This window comes from Neovison vison, chromosome 1, assembly GCF_020171115.1.
Source record: "Neovison vison isolate M4711 chromosome 1, ASM_NN_V1, whole genome shotgun sequence".
Classification (NCBI taxonomy): Eukaryota; Metazoa; Chordata; class Mammalia; order Carnivora; family Mustelidae; genus Neogale; species Neogale vison.
Genome location: NC_058091.1, coordinates 38,092,590 through 38,119,518, shown reverse-complemented (window position 1 = coordinate 38,119,518; position 26,929 = coordinate 38,092,590).

Genomic DNA, 26,929 nt, shown 5'->3' with positions numbered 1-26,929 from the left:
AGCTCAGTTGGTTAAGCATCTGACTGTTAGTTTTGGCTCAGGTCATGATCATGATCTCAGGGTAATGATGGCGGAGTCCTGAGGTCAAGCCCTCAGTGAGGCTCTACACTCAGTGGGAGTCTGCTTGAGATTCTCTCTCTGTCCCTCTCCCCACTTGCTTACTCTCTCTCTCTCAAATCTTCAAAAAATCATTTGATGAATTAGAATATAAATTTTAAGCTGATAGGTATAGAGGTAGTATTTGACTGAAAGTCAATAAAAATGAAAAATAGTCTGGGAAATTATAATGTAAATCAATGAAAAAAATACTGAATTTGAAATGCTAACCAAGGTGGGGGGGGGAGATAAGGAAGGAAGAAAGAGAGAGGGGAAAATAAATTCCATAGGAACTAGGAGATTTTCCATAGTTTTACAACAGCAAGAAGTTGCAAGATCTTAAACCTCAGAAAAAGTCCCTTTATTGGGTTTATGTCTTATCCCCAAGTATGCTGGAGATTTCAGGATTTTTCTTGGCTCCCTTGTAAAATTAAACCCTTGTTAAACCCAAAGTGTCTAAGAAAACACTCTAGGTTTCAAATAAATGTTTGAAGCCAATTCAGTCTAAGTTAATAAGTGCCTTTATTACTTTTCTTGAAGGGGAAAATTTATTAGTTGTTTTTCTTCATCTTAATGATGTCAAACAGGCTTCTTACTTTTTATTTCACATCTCAAAAGTTAACTTTTAGTGTGATCTCTTTATCAAATACTATTCTCTATTATTATTTTATAAATATAAATATTTCCAGGTTTCACCTCTTTGATTTTGATAACATGGCAATATGGTAGTGAGACTTACTCTAGTTTTAAACTACAGTTCTTATAGTTTTAAACTATTGTAGTTTTCAACTATTATAGTTTTAAACATTATTATGACAAATTAAGGTAAGTCTTAACAAGATAAGCCTTTATAGCCAAGTTCAGGTATAAGTAAAACTTATCTAGGGAGGCACTGGACCTAGAACATACTAAGTCATCTGTTCCATAAGCCCGATATTTTTACACAGGTTAAATTTGGAAATTTTGTTATGGTGAATATTTTAACCAACCAAAAGTAACCACAGACATCAAGAATAGCAGTTGTTCAGCAGGTAGATAATTTGAGGGAAGAGGTAGCACAGAAAGCCAAAGACAGTTGAGGCAGGCCTAGGGAGCAGGTTGCGTGCTGATGCTAATTGTATTTTACATATTGACACTAATTATATTTTAGCCACCAGCTGCTAGCTGCCTTTCTTTTCCCCTACCCTCATAGATCCTGAGAGTCTGTGGGCAATTGCATCAATTTGCCTTTCCAGGAGGACAACCCTACATACAATTAAAGTCCCAAGTAATCAAGAAAATGAAGAGTTTTTAACAGAAAATGGATATGTAGCCTATGTAAAATCCATAAACCAAACCAACCTTTGACATTTTAGGTGGAAATTGTGTAAAGAACTGACCACAAGATAGACTGAAGTTTTCTCCTCCTAATGCAAAATAAGTTGAAAAGTGACTGATGCTGTCAATGGTTGTCTGGGTGTTTTATTATGTGCAATTAAAAATCAGAACTGATTCAATTGGCTGTTTTCACATTATGTAAACACAATGGAAGGGGACATAATTCCAATCACTCCCTTCTGGAATGTTTTATGGTAAGTGTTTCTTCTTATGATAATGTATTTTCCCACTAGGAAACATTACCTATACCTCCTATCAGTACTTGTTCTCTCTTAAGCTTTATTCCCTCATTTTGTAGTGCCAAAAACAGTCTTTTAAATGCTTTGTTGGACAATGAATTCTGAATAATGGGTCCTGAGTAACTGTAGAATTTCCACTTGCTATTTTAAATTAATTACTTTGATAGCAAAATAACTTTAAAGACTGCTTTGTAATTTTCAGCATAAAATAAAATTATTATGGTTTGATTTCTCTCTCTGCTTCATTCCTTTTCTGTCAGCAGCATTACTGCAGCTCAAAGTAAAATACAAGTGTGAAGAGATGAAACAATCTTCTTTGGTTGTTGTATACTGAAATGCTATCATCAGAATTAGTCTGGTGACAATGCTTCTACTCATAAACATCTTTAGATTTTTTCCTCCTAAATCCCTTCAAACTGCAAACACGTATTTCACATCATTTATTCCTTAGCACTTAGCCCCTGCAATGTCCCTGAGTTCATCATAGGTGCTTAATAAATGAGTTTTAAATAAATGAATGGCACTCCAAATGAATACTTTTGTAGATTTTGATATATCTATTCAACACAGGAACTATGGTCTTGGGGAAATCTCAAGAACATGAAGCTAGCTCCTGTAATACTTAGCCAGTTCTTGGTTAAATGATTGGTCCTCATGTACCCAGTTTGGGAAGGTAGTGATGATGCAGTCGTGGCTGCCCCTTCATTCAAAGATTCATCATCCTCAAATGTCTACCTTTTAACAAATGTCAAACACAAAAAGATTAACTCCCTTAGAGGTTTCTCCTTGATTCAGGCTCCATAACTTTTCTAAACTCTTGAATTCCCAGCATAAAGAAATCATGAAAGAAAAGCATGAGCAAGCCTTGATTCATGATGGTTTTAGACACACTGTAAGAACAAAGACAGGACCAGACCATGTCTGGGGGGGGGTGGGGAATCGGTGTTCTTAGTTACATGGATTTTCAGGTCAGTAGTGGTCTCTGTGAGAAACCTACTACTGGGTACAGCATAACCATACTTGATATCTACATTCAAGTATTTCCAATTAGATATGATAAATATCACTGAAATTCTGAAATAGCACATAGATAGCACATAGTCTCGCTGAAGTTCATGAAGAATTTATCAACTTCTGAGAGTACCTAGGAGAAGATCAACAATGAAAAACACTTCCAGCTCTCAAATTTCCCTTCCACTATTGCCTCAGGACAATTAAACTCACAATTAAGATGATCACTTCAAAAAAATACCAGCTCTCCATTTATTTTTTCCAAGTGCAAACATATTACCAAGATGATTATCTAAGTTAACAATTGTCAAAGCAACACAGAGTTTACTATTTTAGTAATGATAAGTTGTACCTCAGGAGTGGGTTATAAAATCAATTTATAGAGATTCACCCAGTATTTTTAATGGAATAAAATTCTAAATTCTATTTAATGCCAAATATATTTCATCACACATAACAAGGGTAAGTATTAATTTGGGAAATTTTTCTTTCAGTTATGTGAGTATGCACACTGAATTGCAAGGTAAATCTATATTTCTTACTGCAGGTAGTAGTTAAAGGGTTGAGTGCTTCTATATCAAAATATTTGAAGCATGGGTGCCACAGTGTGTCTCGCTGCACTCAACAGGTCAGTGTTAAGGTAAGGGTATCTGAAATGCAGGAGGGATATATTAAAGAGAAAAGCAAGGAACTCAGCAAACACAAGGTTACCCAGTGTTTTTTGCCTGAAGCACTTCTATTAGGATAATGCAGGAGAAATGCAAAATGGTAAGAAAAATGAATGCGATGATATTGTAACATAGTTGGACGTTAACTGACAAAGTAATCTAGCTCAAACACCCTATTTAATGGAGGAAGAAAAGGAGTCTGAGACACTGGGACGTAAACAGTTAGCAACTGGACTTGAAATCAGATAATATGCTAGTTCTTTAACAAAAAGAGGATGTTTTCCCCAGATAAAAGTAATTTTTTGCAGGGGAAGGGAAATATAAATTGAGAAGGCTGGAATATGGCAAACCAAGAGATCACTGGAGGAGAGTGGAAGGAAGTCTTCTCACCTCTGGTTCTAGTTTGTTCATGTGCATCATGGGGTGGTAGGATGGGCGAATCTCCCAAGTGCCAGTGCCTCAGTTTGCCTTTAATTTCTGTGAATGGAAAACCATCCTTAAAATTTCATGCAGCGATCTTTTAGGCTCAAGCCTTTAATTTATACTTATTTCTTTTGTTGTGCCTTGTAATTGATAAGTCTAGGAGAAAGAAGACGTTGGCTGGCTCTTCATAAATACTTAAGAGCTTTTGACATCAAAATAGAATTTAAAAGTCTGGGAAGCATTGGCATTATTTTTTGCTGCTCAAATGAACTGACTTTATGCTCATAAGTAAGTGGAGGAGAATCAATGAAAATTATTCCTTTCTTAGTAGACCAAGCCACTTTTGTCCATTAAAGCTTTCAGACAGGCAACCATCTGCAAATTTCTCTCTCCAGTCATCTAAGACTTTCTGTCTATAGTTCTTGAAACCCTGAACCAGTGCTTCATTTAAGCTTTTCCTTTTACCCTAAGGCACAAGGCAGCTGGACCTTGGACAGGTAAAGTTCTCAGTGAAGTCAATTGGAGTTTGGACTGCCTGAGGGCTGCAGTATCAGGCCCCAAGTCATCTATTATAAATATTTTTGACACATCAGATTCATACACATTCAATACCAGCTGAAAAGGTAAAAAGGTACAGACTCTTACCAGTTATTTCATGCCTTGAAGGAAAACAACTCTGCTTAAATGATATTCTTTCCTTACCTCAGATCCTCTTGGGGGTTATGATGATCACCAAAAACCTTGTCCACAAACTAGAAAGAGATGAGGTCTTTCTCAGTACAAAGAAATTAGTTTTCTACTTAGGAAGCTGTGGCATAGCAAGCATGTTCCTACTCTTTACCATTTATTACTCATCTCATAACAATATTTCAGGTAATGAGTACACATTGTATACGTACATACTTTGATATATTTTTGGTAATACAACTAGAGAAGCTTTCTGTATTTTTTTTTTTTTTTTAGATTTTATTTATTTGACAGAGAGAGACACAGTGAGAGAGGGAGCACAAGCAGGGGAGCAGCAGAGAGAGAGAGAGAAGCAGGCTTCCCGCCGAGCAGGGAGCCTGATGTGGGGCTTAATCCCAGGAATCTGGGATCATGACCTGAGCCGAAGGCTGACACAATGGCTAAGCCACCCAGGTGCGCTGCTTTCTGTATTTCTTGATGATTTACAGAAAAAGAGCAGCAAATAAAAGAACAAAAGAAAAAAAAAAAAAAAAACCCTGAAACTGCAAAGTTCCTCTTGGTGTTTTAATTGGACTTTTTATTGCCTGGAACTTTCCTTCCTCTTTTAAATTTCTTTTGAAGAAAGTTAATGCACAACTGATTTTCAAACTAGGTAATTTCTCATTTAAGCTCTTGATATAGGGGAAATTCCTTGTGGTTTGGACTATTTTATATTACAGTTTATACCACAGAACATCAGGAATAGTTTGGGGAGAAAGGAAACATCTACATATTGATTCCAGTAGTATGGCCAATTGTAACCCCTAAATAAATATGAATTTAATGGGTTGTACATATTTGAATTCCCTTTAGTGGCAACTGTTATTTTAGGTAATTAGATTCTCTATAAATTGCTTTTCATAGACTTCTATTCCTTCATTGATTGTTATTGCCTTACTTGTGTAATTCTGAATGACAAGAATATCACAGTACCACGTTATTTAAATAAACAAATATGAGTGTTTATCTTTTAAATATCTGAGTATATTTTTATTGGATACATTGACATAGTCTGGATTTAGCACAGCAACCAAATTTCACTCTTTACCATTTATCACACTGCTTGTAAGAATTTAAGAATATTTCAGGTAATGAGTATAATTGTGTATATGTTTATAGATACTTTACACATAATATGTACACATATATGTGCACAATTTGAAGACTATCTATATCTATCTGGATAATACAAAACATAGTGTGTGGATACATGTAGTCTCCGAAATCTAATACATAGTAATTTTTAAAAAACTTATATTGTATATTCAAAAATAAATAAATAAATAAATAAAAATAAAAATAAAAAATAAAAAGCTTATATTGTATATTCATGGATGAAATACAATTAGATACAACAAAATGTTCTCACTGTTAAAATTTTCTGCAACCTAACTACATGATCCTGTAAATGGCAAGAAACCAGAAATAATTCTGTTGCTACTTATAGTTAATGAGTCATGACAAATCTAAACAACCAAATCATTCAGCAGCATCAAATTTGACCATTCCAGGCTCTATCTACCCAAAGTCCAATTATTTGAACAATTAAGTAAAAATGTGGCCAACCTAAATGACTTGTACTGTGTAAACAGACCATTGGAATGAATAATTACATTTTTTAATTGAATTGGCTTTTCTGTGGCAAGTTGACACAACGTAGGTTGTCAAACATCTGGTTATTTTCTCTACAGGACTTTAGGCAACAAGTAAAAATAAATTAATTAAAATTTTATTTAGTTAAATGAGTTTTTAAGCTGAATTTCATGAGTAAATTTATAATATATATATTAACTTGATAACAGAGCCTGTGTGTCTATATATGTAGACATACAATGTAATTAGGATGATAAAATAATAGTTAATAAGCTTAGTTTGTGCCAGGCACTGCTCAAGCCTGTTAAATCTCTAATTTAATTTTCATAATAAACTAAGAAATTCATTCCAGCATAATCTCCATTTTACATATGAGATAATGGAGACAAAATAACAATTATTTCTTGAAGAGGTGAGATAGAAACTGAAGTTGTTAGACTCCAAGGCCCAGGTTAACAAGCTATGCTGCAGCTGTTCCCATACAAGCAAGTGTACAAAAACAACCAGTGTATTTAATCAATATACTGAAAGAAGATAAAACTCAAATTTGTTGTTGGACCAAATTGATCAGTCAATTCAATGAGAATAGTCAATCTTGCAGTTGTGTTTAAACACAGCCAAAAATCTATTCCTTTTAACTCAACAGAAGGACTCACCTTTGACTTTTCCTTTGTGTTCACCCTATAAGACATTACAAAGAAAGTGGCAAATCCCAAATAGCTCGTTGTGGTGCAAAGGGAAGCAAGAAAAGTCTATAGATTTTCCTAACTCCATAGAATGCTTTCAAATCATACAACTAGAGCAGATATGATGAAACATAGCAATCAATCATTCTGACAACTTTACTTCACCTTTAACCATAAAGTCCACAAAAATTCCAAAAGACATCTCTATAGTACCAGTATTTATCTCACATTTTCATAATACTATTAGGCTTTTTATAACAAATATTGGGTGAAAATCATCTCTGTGTCCCAGCTAATTGGCCTCATTTGTCCTACAACTGTTCCAGTGGTACGGCTGGAAGAAAATTTGATAGCACATTGAAAAAAAGTGAAAAAAGCATTTTGAATTTACCAAAGAGATTCAGTTCACTATTTGTAATAGATACAGATGTATAGCATTAATTTATATGTTTTTTCTACTTCTCATGGGAGAAAAACAAATATATTCTAAGTCTGTGGCTAGTGTATGATCATCAATTTAAATCAACATGACAGTTACATAGAATGATTTATGACAACTGCATTATCTTACAACTCTAAGCGTTCCCAAGCATTCACGTATTTCACTAAAATTGTTGATGTTATTTTCACCAATAAATTTATACACACTCAAAATTAAGCAAAATATTTTACTAACATTATAAGGTCATTCTACAAATTGGTGGAGTTAGTGCTTAAAGTGTCTTCTTTATCCTGTGGATCAGTGGGCTATTCCCAAAATTTTAAAAAAAGATAGAAAGAAATAAAGTCTGAATTTACTCTTAGTGAAGTATGGAAGTATGTGAAGTATGTGAAGTAGTGAAGTATGGAAGTTATGAAGTATGGAAGGAAATTTGAAAAAATCAGATTGAACAGTTCTAAACACATAACACAGGTATATAGAGTACTTTGTCACCTCAGTGAACAAGATCTATAGGGAAGTTCTTTGCTGCCTTAACTTGAGAATGTTGACTAACCGCATACTGAAAAGTAGGGTCTGACTAAAGATGTAGGGCCTTAGGATAGGGTGGCCTAAGAGAAAGGAGAATCCAGGGGTTTAGGACAGGTTCATTAGCAATAAATAATCAGATTACTACAGCTTTGTAGTATATCTTGAAATCTGGAATTGTGATACCTCCAGCTTTGTTTTTCTTTCTCAAGATTGTTTTGGCTTTTGAGGATCTTTTGAGGTTCCATACAAATTTTAGTTTTATTTGTTCTAGCTTTGTAAAAAATATTTTTGTTATTTTCATAGAAATTGCATTGGATCTGTAGATTGCCAAAATATGGAAGCAATCTAAGAGTCCATGGATAGCTGAATGGATAAGGAAGATGTGATTACACACACACACACACACACACACACACACACACAGGAATACTAGTCAACCATAAGAAAGATCCACATTTCTCTAGAACTTTCTTTAATGTTTGGGAGGTTAGATAAAATGAATTTCTTAAAGGTTTTATTCATTTGAATTTGTCATGGAGAGAGAGACCACAATCAGGGGAAGCAGCAGGCAGAGGGAGAAGTGGGCTCCCTTCTGAGCAGGGAGCCTGATGCGGGAGTCAATCCCAGGACCCTGGGATCATGACCTGAGCTGAAGGCAGATCCTTAACTGTCTGAGCCACCCAGGTATACCCCCCACCCTTCCCCCCCATCTATCAAATGTGGTTTTTATTTCAACTGACAAGCACTTTTCATAGCTGCACTTGTAGAACATCATGTGGCAAAAACAAAAACAAAAACTTGCCACTTGCAATAACATGGATGGACCTAGAGAATATTATGTAAGTGAAGTAAGTCAGACTGAGAAATACAAATACTATAGATTCCATTCATGTGTGAAATCTTAAAAAAAAAAAATCAAACAAAAATCAGAAGCAGACCTATAAATATGGAGACCAAACTAATCAAACTAATGGTTGCCAGGGGGTATTGGTGTGGGGGTTGGGCTAAATGAGTGAAGGAGTGTGGGAGGAGATACAGGCTTCCAGATAGAATAAATAAGTCATGGAAATGATAGGAACAGCATAAGGAATATAGTAAATGATATTATATTGGTGATGGATAGGCACAAATGGTAGCTACACTTGTGAGCACAGCATAATGTAGACGCTTGTTGAATCACTATGTTGTACACCTGAAACTAATGTAAGTTTATGTGTCAACTATACTTAAAAAAATAATCAGAAAGGCAAAATAAACAATTCACAGAAATGATGAAATGTATTTTAGTATCAATTATGGTAAAAGAGGAATCAGGATAATGGAGTAGTTCTGAAAACAAATAGTCTTTTGAGCCAGTTAATTGAAATTTAGGGTGCATATTTTTCTTATTTAAAAATGAAGGGATTAATATTTGCAGGATTGTGATATAGGTTAAATGAGAGCCTTAGTATATGCCATGTAATATATCTGACATAGTGAAAACTAAACCAGACTAATTTTTTATGTATCTCCTAATACTTCTAATCCTGCGATAAATATGAGAAATGATGTGAAAATAAAGAGACACTATAGTATTGTTTTATATGAGAAATTACCTGTTTTGGGTCAGTATACATGTCCATGGCTGACAAATAGGTTGTTTTTCTTAGTTAATAATTTATTAGTCATTAATTTATCAAATATAAATTTCTTCAGTCACTGTGTTAATACTGGGAATAGATTGGTAAATCCGACAAACACCTGGGTTTGCAGTACAGTAGAGACAGTCACAAAATAGCCTTCAAGGCACAAGATAAAATAAGTATAGGAACGTGAATGAGGGAAATATCAGCTGCCTTCAGTAGGACCAGGCTACAAGTATAGTCACTGATCCAATCAAAGTCAGCCAAGTTTTTCATTCCAGACAAATTACTCTGGATTTTTTTTTTTTTTTTGGACAGAAGATCACACGTGGGTGTCCATATGCATATTCCTTTCTCAGCTGTACTGACTTTTTTCCAACCTCCTGCCCAAAAAACACTTGTAAATTTGAGAATAGCCAAAATAAATCAGAGAACTCTCTTCTTACTCACATTGATATCTAAGTTTCTAATATCTAACCCCCCAACCCCCATTTAACTTGTGAATAAACTTCAAATCTTCAAAACTTTCAGATCTTCAGTTTATATAGAGGTCTTCACTGGGTTCCCTTACATAAACCATGCAGGTGATCTCTACACCACATCACTATCTCAAGGCTGTGTCCCTGGAGCAACACACCTCTTCAACACAGAGTTAAAAGAGACAGAACTTGAAGTGGAAACAAGTGCTTTTTCCACAACACCATACTGCACATGCCTCATAGAGCTAAAACCACCCAAAAATCCAATTTTATTACATGTCTCAGGTTTGCATTTTTAATGTATCCATTTTGTGCTTATATTATTTTATTTATTTATTTTTAAGGTTTTATTTATTTATTTGACAGACAGAGATCACAAGTAGGCAGAGAGGCAGGCAGAGAGAGAGAAGGAAGCAGACTCCTTGCTGAGAAGAGAGCCCAATGTGGAGCTCGATTCCAGGAGCCTGGGATCATGACCTGACCTAAAAGCAGAGGCTTTAACACACTGAGCCAACCAGGTGCCCCCTACTTTGTGCTTCTTTGTGCCCTTACCTCCCTTTTCCACTATTACACAGGAATCAAAAATACAAATTACTGTATTTAAGAGAAAGATAAGTCATATTTTATACATATCTATACAACACAAACAAACAAAAAGATCAAGGGAACAGATGTGTGGATGTTATCATCAGAAATAAAATAATTCCCAGATGCAAAGAGAGTTGTTAAGACAGAGTAATGATTTTTTGCTACCTTCTACACATTTGCTAGAAGGGAATCTTCTAATACTTTAACTGATTACGATGCTACCTTGAAAAATTGCTAAAACCAGCCCCTGATTTCCCTAATTTTAATTTCAAACCTCATCATTTCTCATCTTGATATGAAAATAACTTATTACGGTATCTTTCTCACTCTTTACCTTCTCACTCAGTCCACCACCCTACTGCTGAGCTTCTGTCTCTAGAAAGCAAATGTGATGATGTCCCTCTTGTGTTCAGCAACCTCTGATGGTTGCTTCTTCCTGGAAGGAAAAAATCCATAGAAAACTTTTCACAAAGTGAGCCAACCACTCTCCCCATCCTCTCTTACCATTGTTTCCCATAAGCTCTATGAATCAACCACTCAGATTTTCTCTACGTCCCCCAAATAGACAATGGATTTCTGTGAGAACTTAATGTTCTTTTCAGTCTTAATACTCTTCAATGAAATCTTTCTCAACTTATTAAAGGTGTTTTTTTTTAAATGTTTAAATTCCACATTCACTGTGAAAACATCCTTGATCTTCTTAGTTGTAGCTCACTTCTCCCTTACCGTCCCACCACAATTGTTCAGATTTCTACTCCAGCACTGATAGAGTCTAATCCAGTGGTTTCCAGACTTTACCTTGCTCAGAAACACTTGGAAGCCTTGTTAAAATACAGCATGCTGGGTCCCACCTGAATTTCTAATTCAGGAGATCTGTGGTGGTGCCAGAGAATTTGCATTTTTAACAAGTTTGCAGGTGATGTTGTTGGTTCCACTGCTCGTCGGGGACCATTATTTTAAAAAACACTGGTCTAATGAGTTTAGGAGACTATTTCAATAGTTCAGGTAACTTGTATCTGCCTCCTCAATTGAACAATTTGTTATAGAATTGGAGAAGTTTTCTATCCAAACAGTTTAACTTACTTTTACTAAAATGTACCTAAAATGAATTAGCTGAGTAGAACAGTTGAGGACAGGGGTAAGGACACATTAAAAGGAGAGTAACAAATCAAAGGCAGTTTCACTTTTTCAGCTATATGCCCAAGAAATATCTCCCAATAGTTAAACTTCAAAGTCTGTAACAATAGAAAAAACATATAATTTCAAAAGGGAATTCTAGTAAACTTAAGTTTCTTTTTAGTGATTAAGCTGCTTCCCTTTGCCAGAAACCAAGGGTATTTTACAAATTGTTTCATCATTATGACTGTGTAAGAGCTTACATATAGGTTTTGGGATCATTATATTGGTTGTCAAAAATATAAATGCTTTTCAGATAAAGCCAATCCATGGATAGATTTCAGGGTCTGTTGCATTTCAGTTGCCTAGTGTGATTCTTTGGAAACCTCAGCTTATTAGGAAAGAATGGCCCTTGCCATATGTGCAGCATTAAGAACATCTGGAAACACCATCAAAGCAAGAAATTTTTTACTTTCCACTGGCATGAAGAAGCCATTGGAAATTTCACAGATGTTTGAATCTCAGGATCCCTGGATAGTAGGAAATTGAACCAGACTGCTGGCATTGACCAAGTGATTTCTCCTAGGAACTGCACCGCTACTCCACAGAGAAAAAACAAGAAGTTGTTTCTAATGGGAATAAGTTTCTTCCTAAATAAAGTTATGAGTGAATAATCTAATTTGTCTTTGAATGTCATTGTAATGTATATGAGGCTAAACTCATTAATGCACCCACACTGGTTACAATTAGAATCACATAAACCATGGAATATTAGCAAAACTCATGCATTTCTTGTGTTTAATGCAATATGGCATTTAGTTTCATGATTTGGGGCTTTTCTCTATTTTCCAGGGAGCCTGTCTCCAATTTCTCCTTCTATCAAAATCAGAATTACCCTGTCTTTGTCCCAGATTTAGTAAAGCCATTTTGAACTTAATTAATTACAGGTTCATACCTGTAATTAATGTAAGTAAATTTTGAGGATTTACTCTTATAATTGCCAAGGAATCATCCTAACCCTCCAGTGAAGATACATCATATTAGAACTATCGGGACATTTTTACCTATTTTTATTTTCTTCAAAATAAATATGACCAGGTCATCATCTCTGACATCACTGATAAGCCCTCCACTCTATTTGGAAAGTGAAGAATGGAGAAAAAATGGGATTAGCTCTCTGCTTTTAAAAATAGTCCCACAGGGGCTACCTGGGTGGCTCAGTGGGTTAAGGCCTCTGCCTTCAGCTCAGGTTGTGGTCCCAGTGTTCTGGAATGGAGCCCCGCATCGGACTCTCTGCTCGGTGGGGAGCCTGCTTCCTCCTCGCTCTCTGCCTGCTTCTCTGCCTACTTGTGATCTCTCTCTGTCAAATAAATAAATAAAATCTTAAAAAAAAAAATAGTCCCACAGTTGATTTGGTTAGTATCATTTAGTGAGAATCACCTGCTCTAAAGTGCCAGTACTCAAAGCATACTCAATAGACCAGTAGTATCAGCATAGACTGGAAACTTGATAAAATCCAGGTTCTCAGGCTCTGAAGCATAACTGGCATTTTATGGAGAAACTTACATGATCTGTTTGCCCATTAAAGTTTTCACACTAAAATGCTACTATAAAAAATTATCATCTTTAATGTGAAACTAATTGTTTCTCCTTCCTTTTTGGCCACTGAAAGCTAAGGGCCTACAGTTAAATAAAAATGAGGGGAATATTCCTGAGAATAATAACAATCATAATTACTGTTGCACAGACATCCACTCTTCTAAGTCTGGAGAGCCACAGTCTTAGTGGGGCTACAAATTTTACCTCACACTACAACTCAGGGAACTGCAACTCCTTTGTCTATTTCTGATCTGCTTTATAGCACAACTGCTATCTGCCAGGTTCAGGGAAAGAAGAAAATGACTAAATGTCCACTAGGAGTTGGAGGAGCTTTTAGTAACTGTTAAAGGATTCTTTAATTTCCCTTGGCTAAAAATGTTCAGCCCTTCAAGGTGCTTTAGACACCTTGTCCTTTCCTCATGCTTCTCTCCTTAGGATGCTACCATGCTTATTATGCACTCTTGTGAATTTTGGGAGGTAGTAGGGTTCTTTTTTTTTTTTTTTTAAAGATTTTATTTTATTTATTTGACAGAGAGAGATCACAAGTAGATGGAGAGAGAGGCAGTCAGAGAGAGAGAGAGAGAGAAGCAGGCTCCCTGCTGAGCAGAGAGCCCGATGCGGGACTCGATCCCAGGACCCTGAGATCATGACCTGAGCCGAAGGCAGCGGCTTAACCCACTGAGCCACCCAGGTGCCCCGGTAGTGGGGTTCTTGACTGCAATTAATATGCTTCCACAAGTCTCCAAAGTGAAGTCATATCTCCTTGAGCTGCTTGCCCAACTGGCTCTGATGGTTGAAGTTAAAAAGTAAGTGCAACTCAAATTCCTCTCAATTTTCTTGGAGTCCAGTAGACTTCTTGGCTGCCTCAGATGCACCTCAACTCTCCCTACAGTTCCCCAAATACTCCAATTATTTCTAGCGAATATTCTGTAGAGAGATTGATTTAATATAGAGTTTACTCAAGCAAAAATCCTCAATAATACCATGCATTGAAAGAAATAAGAATCTATCAAATTCATTTTATGATCCTAGCAAAGCTCTGATATTAAAATTTGACATTTATAGCTTAAAAATATAGTCTCACTACTGAGTTTTTATTTTAAATTTTTATGTAAAATACTAGTAAAGAAAGTTAAAAATCATATTAGAAGTATTATCTACCATGACCAAGTATCATATATACTGAGGAGGAAAAGATGGTTAATTTTATCAAAATTACTTACTTATATAAGAAGCCAATTTCAAAATAAACTATCCAATTACAAAGTGGTTAAGAATTTGAATAGATATTTCTTCAAAGAAGATATATAAATGTCCAATAAGCACATGAAAAGATGTTTAACTCATTAGCCATCATGGAAATATAAATCAAACCACAATGCAATAGCACTTCGCATCTATTAATATAGTTTTAATTATGTAGTCAGATAATAATATTAGCCAGTATATGAAGAAATTAGTAATCATATACTTTCAGTGGGAATATAAAGTTGTACACCCACTTTGGAAAACAGTCTTACAGATTTTCAAAAGGTTAAACATAATTCCTATATAATACACTAACTTGACTCGTAGGTGTTTTTTGTTTTTGTTTTCTGTATTTTTGTTTTGTTTTGGTTTGGTTTTGTTTTTTTGTTGGTGGTGTTTTGTTTTTTTTTTTTTTTTTTTTTTTTGTGAGGGAGATGGAGAGTAGAGGGAGAGGGGAAGAGGAAGATGGAGAGAGAGAATCTTAAGCAGGCTCCATGCCCAGCAAATAGCCTGACACAGGTCTTGATCTCACAACCCTGAGATTATAACCTAAGCTGAAATCAAGTCAGTTGTTTAATTGACTGAACCACCTATGCACCTTAGACTCCTAGGGTTTTATCCAAGAGAAATAAAAATGTGCCCCCACAGAAACGTGTACAAGAAATGTTTATAGTAGCATTACTCATACTGGGCAAAAAATAGAAACAACTCAAATAACCAACAAATGATGAATGGATGAATAAAATTGTCTATCCTTAAGAAGGTATATTACTCAGTAATACAAATGAACAAATTTTGTTATCTAATACAGTTGAACCTTGAAAACATGCTAAGCTAAGGAAGTCAGTCACAAAACACCATATATATGGTATGATTTCATTTATAATAAATGCCCAGAATATGATCTATGGGGACATAAATATGATCTATTTATGTCTAATCTCCATAGATCAATAGATCATGTTGATTAGATCAACATGATCTATTGATCTATGGAGATTAGTGGTTACCAGGAGCTAGCTTCAATGAGGGAGGGGAAATTAATGGGATGTATTAAAGGGTATGGGTTGTTTTTTTTTTTCTGAGGTAATAAAAATATTTCAAAGTTAATTGTGATGATGTGTTTAATTGTGATAACTATCCTAAAACCCACTAAGTTTTATAATTTTTATAGATGAATTATATGTCATGTGAATTACAACTTCATAAACTGTTAAAAAAGAAATTGGTGATGTCATGAAGGTACCAAAATATATTCCCATTCTCAGCGCCCCTAACAAGGAGACTAACTAGCAACTATCCACAGGCAAGATGTCATTGTACAAATCCCAGAAGCTGAAGAAGATGAGGCTGAAGCCCTCCAACCCCACTTGGTCACAGAGACCAAGAAGGACCACAGAGAAAAGGAAGAGGAATACGTCCACTTAGCCTACATGGCCGCACTCTCAGGCCAGCACAGCAGCCCACCAAGAGGTGGTGTGGTGTGGCTCTACACCACACAGAGACGTCTACAGTTTCTCCAGTGGGAAAACAGAGCCCAAGGTAGGCATGCAGCTTTCCCAACACTGCAGGACACTTTCCAGGGGACCCACTTGGGTCTTGCCTCACAGGAAACAGTGGGGGAATCTGAAGGCCAGACCACTAGGGATAGTTAGAACATCAGCATTTAGTGATCTCTGTATATTGCATTGTTGCAGGCAGCAGTGCTCAAGAAGAGCTCACAGTCAGCACATCTGTCCATCTGTAGAGCCAGGATGGCAGCCCCAACAAGCCAGGGGGCTCATTCAGCAGGTCTGCCTGGTTTGGGTTTTTAACCAAACAGTCTTACAAGCCTTGGAGCCCATTCTATAGCCCTGGCCAGGCAGGAAAGAAAGCTTGCAGTGTGGCCCAATTGCTGAGCATAGCCCCAGGCCAACCTCACCAGGGAGCCTGCTGGAGACGATTTGTAGCCACAGAGCACATCCAATAGGTCAATCTGCTGAAACAAGGCGGTAGTTCTATTTTTAAATTTTTTCAGGGTCCTCCATATTGTTTTCTATAGTGACTGTAAAAGTTTCATTCTCACCACTATGTACACGGCTTTCCTTTTCTCTGTATCCTCAACAACATTTATCTCTTATCTTTTTTTTTTTTTTAAGATTTTATTTATTTGTTTGAGAGAGAGATAGTGAGAGAGAGCATGAGCGAGGAGAAGGTCAGAGGGAGAAGCAGACTCCCCGTGGAGCTGGGAGCCCAATGCCGGACTCGATTCCAGGACTCCAGGATCACGACCTGAGCCAAAGGCAGTCGTCCAACCAACTGAGCCACCCAAGCATCCCTATCTCTTATCTTTTTGATAACAGATGTCCTAACATTTGTGAGGTAACATCTCATTCTGGTTTTGATTTGCATTTCCTTGATGATTAGGGATATTAAACATCTTTTCAGATACCTATTGGCCATTTGAATATCTTATTTGGAAAAATGTTTACTCAGGTCCTTTTCCTATTTTAAATTGAGATGTTTGCATTTTTTGCTATTGAGTTATAAGATTTTTATTCATTTTGGATATTAATCCCTTATCAAATATGTGCTCTGCAAATATTTCCTCCAGTCCCACTGGTTTATTTTTGTTTTGGTTGACTTTGCTTTTGCTTTCAAATTCAAAAAATCTTTCCCAAGGCCAATGTCAAGAAACTTTCTTACAGTCTTAGTCCTTACATTCAAGTCTTTACTCTATTTTGAGTCAATTAGTAATAAAATAAATTGGTTTTCGATGTTAATAATTTCATTGTCTCTTCACCTATACCTTACTCTTTTATAAAGGTAATAGAATATTGAATTCAAAACTCTGTAACAATAATATAAGAAAAGTTAATTATAGACTCATCAGTGTAGAAGCAGAAATGAATAAAACTATGGCTCAAAAATCCAATATGTAATTAATAAGAGTACATCATGATTGGATTTGGCTCATTGTCAGAATACAAGGATAGTCCTTTCATGCATGAAGAGGAAAATAATTCAATTTTAACTAATGATGCAGATGATCTTTTAAGTATATTTATTTATGTGAATATCTAATATATAATAAAAGTTTTACTAATTTATGGGAGAAATTTTTAGAAAATTAAGAATAGAAGGTAAAAACTTTATACCAAAAGCTACAGAAAAATATTATGTAAGTAAATACTCGATATACTCTTTTTTATGTATGGGAAAAATATAACAATGCCCAGACGTATCATAATTTACATAATACTAGACAACCTGGCTAATACAATAAGAAAAGAAAAAGAAATAACAAGCACAGACATAACATTTGGAAGGAAGAAGTAAGTTGTAGTTTTTTGTCACTACTATAACTTCCTAGGGGGGGAAAAAAAACAACCAAATCACCAAATTACTTAAGCAAATAAGAGTTTGATAATTTTATTGATACATGATAAGTTAATAGGAATTAACCATATTTGCTTACATCAACAGTAAAAAACAAAAAAAGTAAAATATAGTTAACAAATATTCTATAATATTTTGTTATTTTGAAAAATTTAATAAATATACCCTAAAATTTATATGAAAAAATATCTATAAGTAGCCATGAACCTTGAGGATAAGATAGCTCATCTTAGAAGATATTAAGACATACTACAAAGCCATTGTTATAATTTAAAAAAATAGCTCAAAGCAGATCCATTAATATGAAAAAAACCTTGATATTTTGATAAAGCTGTTTCCAAAAATCTATTGAAAAAAGAAATATTTCTTAGTATATGTTGTTTAAAAACTGACTCATTTTAGGGAAAACAAAAACATGAATTCCTACTAATACTATTGGGAAGGAGTCCAAGGGCATTAAAAGACACAAATGCTAAAGGCAAAGTTAGGAGAAAAAAAATATATAAAAAGAAAAGGATTTTTCAAATAAAACTTTAACATTACAGACCATAAGATAAAAATAGCAGTGAATTGTGAGTTATTGCCATTCCACTCTTGCCAATGGATTGTGAGTGACTTCCCATGTGTCATCTCTGGACTGGGGCCCATGAACAGGGGACTGACTTCCATATTCACTTCCTTTTTCCTTTCAGCTAAAACCCCTTAATCTCCCTTAAATTTAAAAAAGGAAATCTCTGAAGAGGATGGCACAGAAACAAGATGGAAGAAACCCAGGTCCCTAAATATCTATTTGAAAACCTGGAACTCAGATCTAGAACAACCACCTGGACTTCAACATGAGAGAGAAAAACAAATTCCTATTGTTTGAGGCATCTAGTTTTGTTTGTGGTTGCTGTTGTTGTTATAGAAATTTAGCCTAATTTCATTAATACACATACAAACAAACACATTTAATACATAGATATAAACAAAAGAAAGTAAAATAGAGGTGTTAAGATAGGCACTGGCTTCATTAGGAGAGAAAAACAAGTGGTAATAAAAGGAACCTATATGTTGCCCACACACATTCTCAACAGTGAGCCATTATTTGGTTGAACAATGATTGTATGCTATGTGTATGTATTATAATAAAAACCTCTGCAACTGGTAAAAAAAAGATGGTTAAAAAAAGGTTAAAAAGGATGGAAGAGAAAAAGAAAATAAGGTGTTAAAAATTATAAATGAGAACTATTTTTTCTCAAGATAAATCCTCATACTTTTTATTGTGTAACCCTATAGTCAATATAGATATAATTAATATGCATAGCACCAAAGATCACCAACAGAAAAACAACACCACTTTAGACATGTTAAAAGGATGAGAGGGCAGGCAAGCTGGGCAGCATTGCATTGGTTAACTTGACAATAGTTTCAGATTCCAATGTGCTGCATAAGTGTCTACCACCTGAGCACCCTATCTCCTTGGACAGTATCCCATTGTACCATACACTCTAGACCACTCTAAGTTACTCTTGGTTTTTTGTTTTTGTTTTTGTTTTTGCCCTCAACCATAGCCATGAAAGAAACTTTGTTCAGATGCTACATTCTTTATGACTGTCCTTCAAATAACATCTTATTAGTTTTGGTAATCTCATTTTTCATTTGGTGTTCTGGTATTTTTTAGGAACATAATTATAGGTGAATTCCTTTTTTCCAGTGGTTAAGACTAGTTTCTTGTCAAAGATAAGTATCGTTGATTAGTTTGGAAGAACATAGACTGAGACACTCAACATGACTTTTTATCAAAGCTGAAAAGCTCCTAAATGAAAATTTGTTTACCAGAGTTTTCCTGGCCTTTCCTTTGAGAGTGTAAACGATGCTTTGGGTTCCGGATTGTCATTCTTCCATAAAGCTCACTCATAATTTCATCTCAACAGATTGAATTTTTTTTTTTTTAATGTGAAGGGAGACTTGTGAAGCTAATCTGAATGGCAAATCTTTACAAATTGCAAATTCATCTTTTTTCTTTTTTTAAACATATCATTATCCATACATATTTTAGCAACATTTTTAAGGTAGTGACCTGTCTTTTTAAAGTCTTTTGAAATAATTGAACATAACTTTCAGAGTTAAAAGTCAGTCTTTTTTTGCATCTTTTTTTAATCGTTTTATATAATTAAATAATCTAATTATGACAAGAATAAATAGACTTATGTACAAACTGAACTAGTACTTGTTAAGCATACTCAAAGGTATACTAGGGTCCTAACAGAAACAGTCACTATTCCTGAACAATTAATTGTGTCTTGGGCACAAATGATTTAGTGTAATTTTGCTTGTACTTAACAACACTTATGCCAGTTTATTTTTAACAGTAATTATATAAGAGGAGAGATTGACAGAATATCAGTTAACATGATGCATAGTTTCACTAGGGGCAAATTAAAAAAAAAAAAACTTTCACTGAATAACAATCAGACAATTCACTTATAGTACTAAATTTTCACAATTTCTTCAAAAGAAAAGTTAGTGGTTTTAGTAGCTAAAATTCATCATTACCTTTAATCATAAGTTAAAGGTATGTTTAACTTATGATTTTAACATATGTTTATCATATGTTTCTTTGAAAAACTGACAATCATATAATTTTTATATTAACACATTTTAAATATTTGAAAGTATATCTTAAATGAGGGACTATTATTTGTGCAATGGGATGGTTCACCATAATGATTTAATACTTGGTGATTATAATTATCATAATTTGGAACATACTTTCTTCACTGGATCTAATGACTAAGATGTTAACTGGCTTCAAAAACCAAAGAATTGACGAGTGAATTTTAATTTTTCTTTTGTTTTTCTCCTTTTACTTAGAATCTGATTATTCATATAAGCTGGTATTATGCTTGAAGTACACATATGTGAATGAAATAATGTAATTTTCTTCTAGCTAAGACTAAGAATCCCAACTCTACCCCTGTTTCCTTAAACCACACATTGAGAAGTGTTGTTTAAACTTGTACCCGTATGTTCTCTTGTGATAAGATCTTTTGTGGTCATTCCTACCCTCTGGGAGTACTTTCTTAATAAGGATTTTTTAGTCTCCCATTTTATACCCAGAGGCATAGTGAATTTTATAATTGAATATATTACATAGGAAGTCTAAATCATGTCTTCAAGATTATAAATTCTAGTTTTAGCAGTATATTAAAATTCTTTATGTTACAAAGAAATAAATGTCACTTAAAAAAAACCTATATCAAAGCTTATGTTCAAGTGTGTTGCCCTTTATATAAATAACGTTAAGCATTATCTACTATTTAGCTTTACCATTTTCTCTCTTATGTAGACTTCCACCTAGAAATGACCCCTTTCTCATTTATCACCCCACTCCCAGCTCAACCAAATATTAATCAACAGCATGCATAATTTTCTAAGTGTAGAATATCTATAAAATGCATTCATTTTAATTTTAGAAAGTATTACTCATTTGTTTACTACTTATTTATAATAGGGCACTGCAGGTAAGACATTTTGATATTGACTAAAATTATTAAAGATAAAGAAAATAAGTAATAAGACTTTATTAAGAAGTGAAATTCCTAAGTGGATATGACATATATCTTGGGAAAGGGAGAATGTTACTTGGGTAGGTTGGGTGAGATTAGAGAGGAAGAAGTTTCTTCTATGTAATCATTAAATATATATTCTGGAATAGAATCAAAGTGACCTCTTTGAACTTGCTTGTGTTCAAGTTTTGTCAAGTATATATTTACATCCTATTTACTTGTATATGACACATAATACTAAATTCTATTAATGTGCACTATGTTGCATGTCAACTAAATGTGATAAATTCTGTTTTAAGAGATTGGGAGTCAATTTACATCCACAGATATAGTTAATTATAGACCATACATACCTCAAATAATCAATGATATTTCTATAATGAAATTACATATTAAACTTTTGAGTGCTTTCTCTATAATAGTCATTGTGCTGAGTACTTAAGAGTTTGTCTAAGAATACTAGCCATAAGAAGAGGATAAGAACAGTTTGATAAATACATCATTATGAAATTAGATTACTTATGTAAACCTTTATATCATTAGTCTAATTGCTGCTAGCCAGCTTAAAGTTACTTTGTAAAACAGAAAAAAGAATTTAGGTCAACAAAAACTCAAAGATAATCCCATGATTAATTTATATTATGATTCATTCATATCACTTCAGAATTTTTTTCTAATCAATAAAAAATAACATTTAATTGATTTCTTTTTATACTATTTGTCCTTCATTTTATGGACTTGGAGTCAGGCAACTTTTGTTTCAGTCTTGACATTAGCTTTTTCTAAACTGGAAGACTTTGGCCTTTATCCTTAATGTAGTCAATTTCTTCACCGACAAAACTGGGTTAATGATATCCATCTACCTACTTCACAGAACTTTCAATAGGGACTAAATGTAGCAACAAAAAGAAACCCATTTCTTGAATTATAAAATGTCATATAAAAGTAATTTATGTTATCAATCAAGTGGGGACTTAATGAAATATTATAGAGATGAAAAGACCAGATTCAAATATTCTGTTAATAATTAGTAAATGGATAGCTAAAAATTATCTGCAACGCTCATTGTAAGTTGAATTATGAAAAGTAGAGTCCTAATTTTTAGATTATAGAAAATAGGTTTTCTATTTAGCACCAGAGTAAATTTAATTATTAAATTAATAGAACTTCTGCCCTCCTTCCAGATTCCCATTATGTCGTTCATGAAGATATATGCATTCATCTAATACCTCTTTAGTTTGTATCTGTAACGCTCTGTGCCTTCATACTACTTTTAAGGTGATAGAATAAAGGAAGTATTAAATACACAAAGCAACTGTTTACCATTGCTGAATTTTAATTAATTCTTCAAAATAATGATTGGAATGATAAATGAAGTATTTTCTTTTACACTGCAAACAAATAGAAGGGTTTCACATTTAAAAAATGGCTTTTATTTTATGAAGAAAACTCTTATTACATACTTATCACTGTCATCTCCCAATTGAGCTTCCATTAATATTAAAGGGAATTCAATTCAATACATTAACATCTCAGTGAGGATCTGTCTCATTATAATTATCACTGACCTTGTCAATTTTAAATTTTAGCTTGGGTCAAAATTAAATCTAAGCTATTAAGAACACAGTAAAAGCAAAGTGAAACGTAGAATGTCCCTAACTGGGAGACTGAGGAATTAATATAATAACTATAGCACTTGAATGTAAATATTTGTTTCATGTGTGTATAGATGCACAGCTACATGCAATTATAATTTTGAAACATATGCCATTTTCAATGACTTTATATTTAAATTGCTCTCAATCCTATGTATCTTAATACTTGTAGATTTTTTAAAAATTAGAAGTACAGGGGCACCTGGGAGGCTCAGTAAGTTAAGCATCAGACTCTTGGTTTAGGCTCAGGTCATGAGCTCAGGGTTCTGAGATCAAGCCCCAAGTGGTTGTGTTCCCTGCTCAGCAGGAAGTCTGCTTTTCCTCTTCCTGTCTCCCTCTGCACTCAGCTCCTCAGCTCCTGCACACACTTTCGGTCTCTAAAATAAATAAATAAATCTTAAAAAAATAAATAGGAGTGCCTGTGTGGCTGAGATGTTTAAACGTCTGCCTTTGGCTCAGGTCATGATCCTGAGGTCCTGGGATCCAGCCCCACTTCTGGCTTCTGGTTCAGTGGGGAGTCTGCCTCTCTCATGGTCATTCTTTCTGTCTCTTTCTTTGTCTCTCTCTCTCAAATGGATAAATAAAAACTTTAAAAAACAAATAAATAAATAAATAAATAAAAATTAGAGATACAAAAGTAATTCCTATAGGTACTGATTCAGTGAATATGGATAAATCTCATGCTTATTTGTTTTTCAAAAGTGTCACAGATAATTCTCAACCCCTAGGATTGAGAACCTGGGTTCAATGTCACAGAGGATTTAAGCATATCTACTTTAATATATGAGTTAGAACCCTAAATTCTGTTGCAGTTTCAATACACTTTTAGTGTATACAAAGTTCCTAGCATATGATAAATCCTAATAAATTGTAGCTATTATTATTGTTACTTCCAAGACATATGCTACATATCTCTTAATACATGTCTTCTATGAATAAATAGTTTTAGCTATTAGTGTCTGAGTATTGTCATCAATTTTCTCCAAGCATTATTGTTGTGTTTCCTTGTTCTCAGAAATATGTACATGGGAGTGTAATTTTATAAACAACACTTCAAAAGCATAGAGTTGCCCTTCATCAATCAGAAACTCATCTAAATCTCACTGTCTAGAAGGGCTGACTCATTTCCCAGCAGTTCTATATAGATAACTATGTGTCTATAGTTACTTGCACTTGTATGCCTAGGTATGTTTTCCTATTAACATATAGTGTAAAGACAATAAGAGAAATGAGTGTTCATTTTTCAGATTTATTGCTTCATATTTCTGAGGGGTCTCAGTAAAACTAGGTGGTGATATTTGATGTAAGGTTTCAGTGTAAGATTTACTGTTGCCTTTGGAGTATAAAGACATAGCATTTAGAAAATATGCAAGTGTAGAAAAAAGAAAAATTATCTTAATCCTCACCTCAACTCCTTGAGGTAATCTCTGGACACTTTTTAATACCTCTAACAGAAGATGGCAATTTGCTTTTTGGAAAGATTATGCTGATTAATACCCTTATCATTATTCTATGAAAGTGAATATTCATCTACCCCCAATTTGACTGAAAAAATAATTCACTTTGTTTTAATTTTAAAATATGGAGAACATTCATTCAGCTGTGCATGGGCCTTTTAGATTTATTTTTTTCTCTTCATTATTTGTTCATGGCTTTTGACCATGAATGTTAGCATTTTTTAATGCATAGATCATATTACAATTATCTGTTCTTTTGCCATATTAAGTGCAACTATTTTATTTAAGTTACTTTATTTTAGTTTAGCTATTCCATTTTCCAGAACAGAAAATGTTTATAACTAATATTTCTAAACAACAAAATGTAAGGGAGGAAATATTTCCTTTCTGTCTCTTAATATGTAACACATACCCCTCTTCCATGATTGCAATATATCATATGTAGCATTTTACTTCGTTCTTTTCCTGCATTTGAGGGGAGGTATTGTTTTTCAGGAATAAAAGAGGAGCCACATTCCTCATTTTGTATACGATTTTTTTGTTATTGTTTCTCATATTCCCTATCTCCAAATTAGCTAAATATTCACTTGTGATTTTTTAAACATATTTTTTAAGACTTTCCAATTAACATTTATCCCTCATTCTTTGAATTATATTAGGGACTATTTTGAAGTTTTTAAAAAATGGTTAATCAACTTCCCATACACCATTTCTGAACATTCCATTTTCACGTTTTATGATTTACTAAAGATAATCATGATGAAAGAAAGAAAGAGGAAAAAAGAGTGAGCCAGAGACATTGACTATTTCTTTTCTACAAAAGGAGACTTAAGAGCACAAGGGGCATTGGATAAAACCCTTTGGATTTGTTAATGGTAAGCACTACTGCAGTGTTCCCTAGCATAACCATTTCAATATTTATCTCTTGTGACTAAAGAGTAAAAGAAACCTCCTTTTATTCAAACAGACCTAATTAGAAACAGGAATACAGATACTATTTTGTATTAATATAATTAATGGGTTCATGGAAGGGGCTGTTTACCAAATTCTACGTAAGGCAAACTTGTGCTTTTTTCCCCCAGGGTAGTAATGGTTTACAAGTGTTGTTTCACTCTCATAAATAACCTGATCTGGGTGATAAGTTTATGGTCACACAACTCTAGTACATTTAGAACTACTGAAAAAGAAACAAGCAAACCAAGTAACATCGGTTAAGACACAGTGAAATATAGACCTAAGTTGGTGAACTTACACACATATTGAACCAGGAGACTTCAAACTATAAATTCCTTCTTCTCACCCTTCAATCTTGAGAAGTTTGGATGTCATAGGCATAGATTGTCCAGGTAAATCTTCCTCTGTGCTATCCAGTCACAGTGCATCAAAATTTAGGACTGTACTACTAACGTAGTACAGAGGAAATCAAGCAAGAACTTCATTTGTTGTATGAGATTTCTTGCAGGGGAGTACAAATGGCAATGAGAAACTGAAGAATCAAGGTATCCTGCAGAACCATTATGCTTAGTAATGAATTTAAGCCTGCAAAGATAATTCTTATTCCACTTGAGTGTTTTCTTTTTGCACTCTGGAAAATCTCATTGTGATGAAGACTTTAACTATCTCTCTCATTTATAAAACATGATCACAGTTAGTATTTAAAAGAAATTTTGTGTATACTGCACAGCCAAGTGTGGGTCTGGAGGAACAGGAAATTTTATCTAGGGAGGTCCACTCAACTCAGCAGCCAGCAGTATATGAAGCAGATGACCAGACAGACCAAGATATTCTATCTGTTGTAACCCTATAATGTATCTTTAGGTATGATAAAGCAAATCCCTAGACAGTTAACTGTCACATCTGAATTATTATAATACAATAACAAAAAAATGAAGATCATATGGAGTAATAGGAATTTCCCATTTGAAACAATAACAATAAAAAACAGGGGCACCACTATAGGAGTCACTGAACATCAGGCAACAGAGAGTAACTCCTGACAGATGGGGAGCAAATACAACTTTATGATTGATTTAGCATACTATATTAAGAGGTTTTTCAGTCTGTGGCATAGAAAAGGGGAACTCAGGCAAAACCCAGTGGGTTCTCTGAATGAGAAGACAGAATTTAGAGTCTAGGGAGACAAAGGTGGCTAGGAGTTCATAGAATAAAATATCAGATAAGAAAGAGCTTCACAGCAAGACAGCTCTTAAGAGCTTCAGAGGATTTTCTTAGGTTATTTAGTTACTGATCAGAACTTGTGTGAGAAAACTACCTGGGGCCAAGAACCAAAAAAGGATTAGAAGAAACAGTGCCTAGAACTCACACAGAACTAGAAAATGGGCCTATTCTCATCAGCCAGATGGCAAAAGTTCAGATTCATAGGGCATTGGGTTTAAAAACAAGTGTTTTGCCTTAGTAGTGAAGAATAATTAGCCTATAACTGAGCA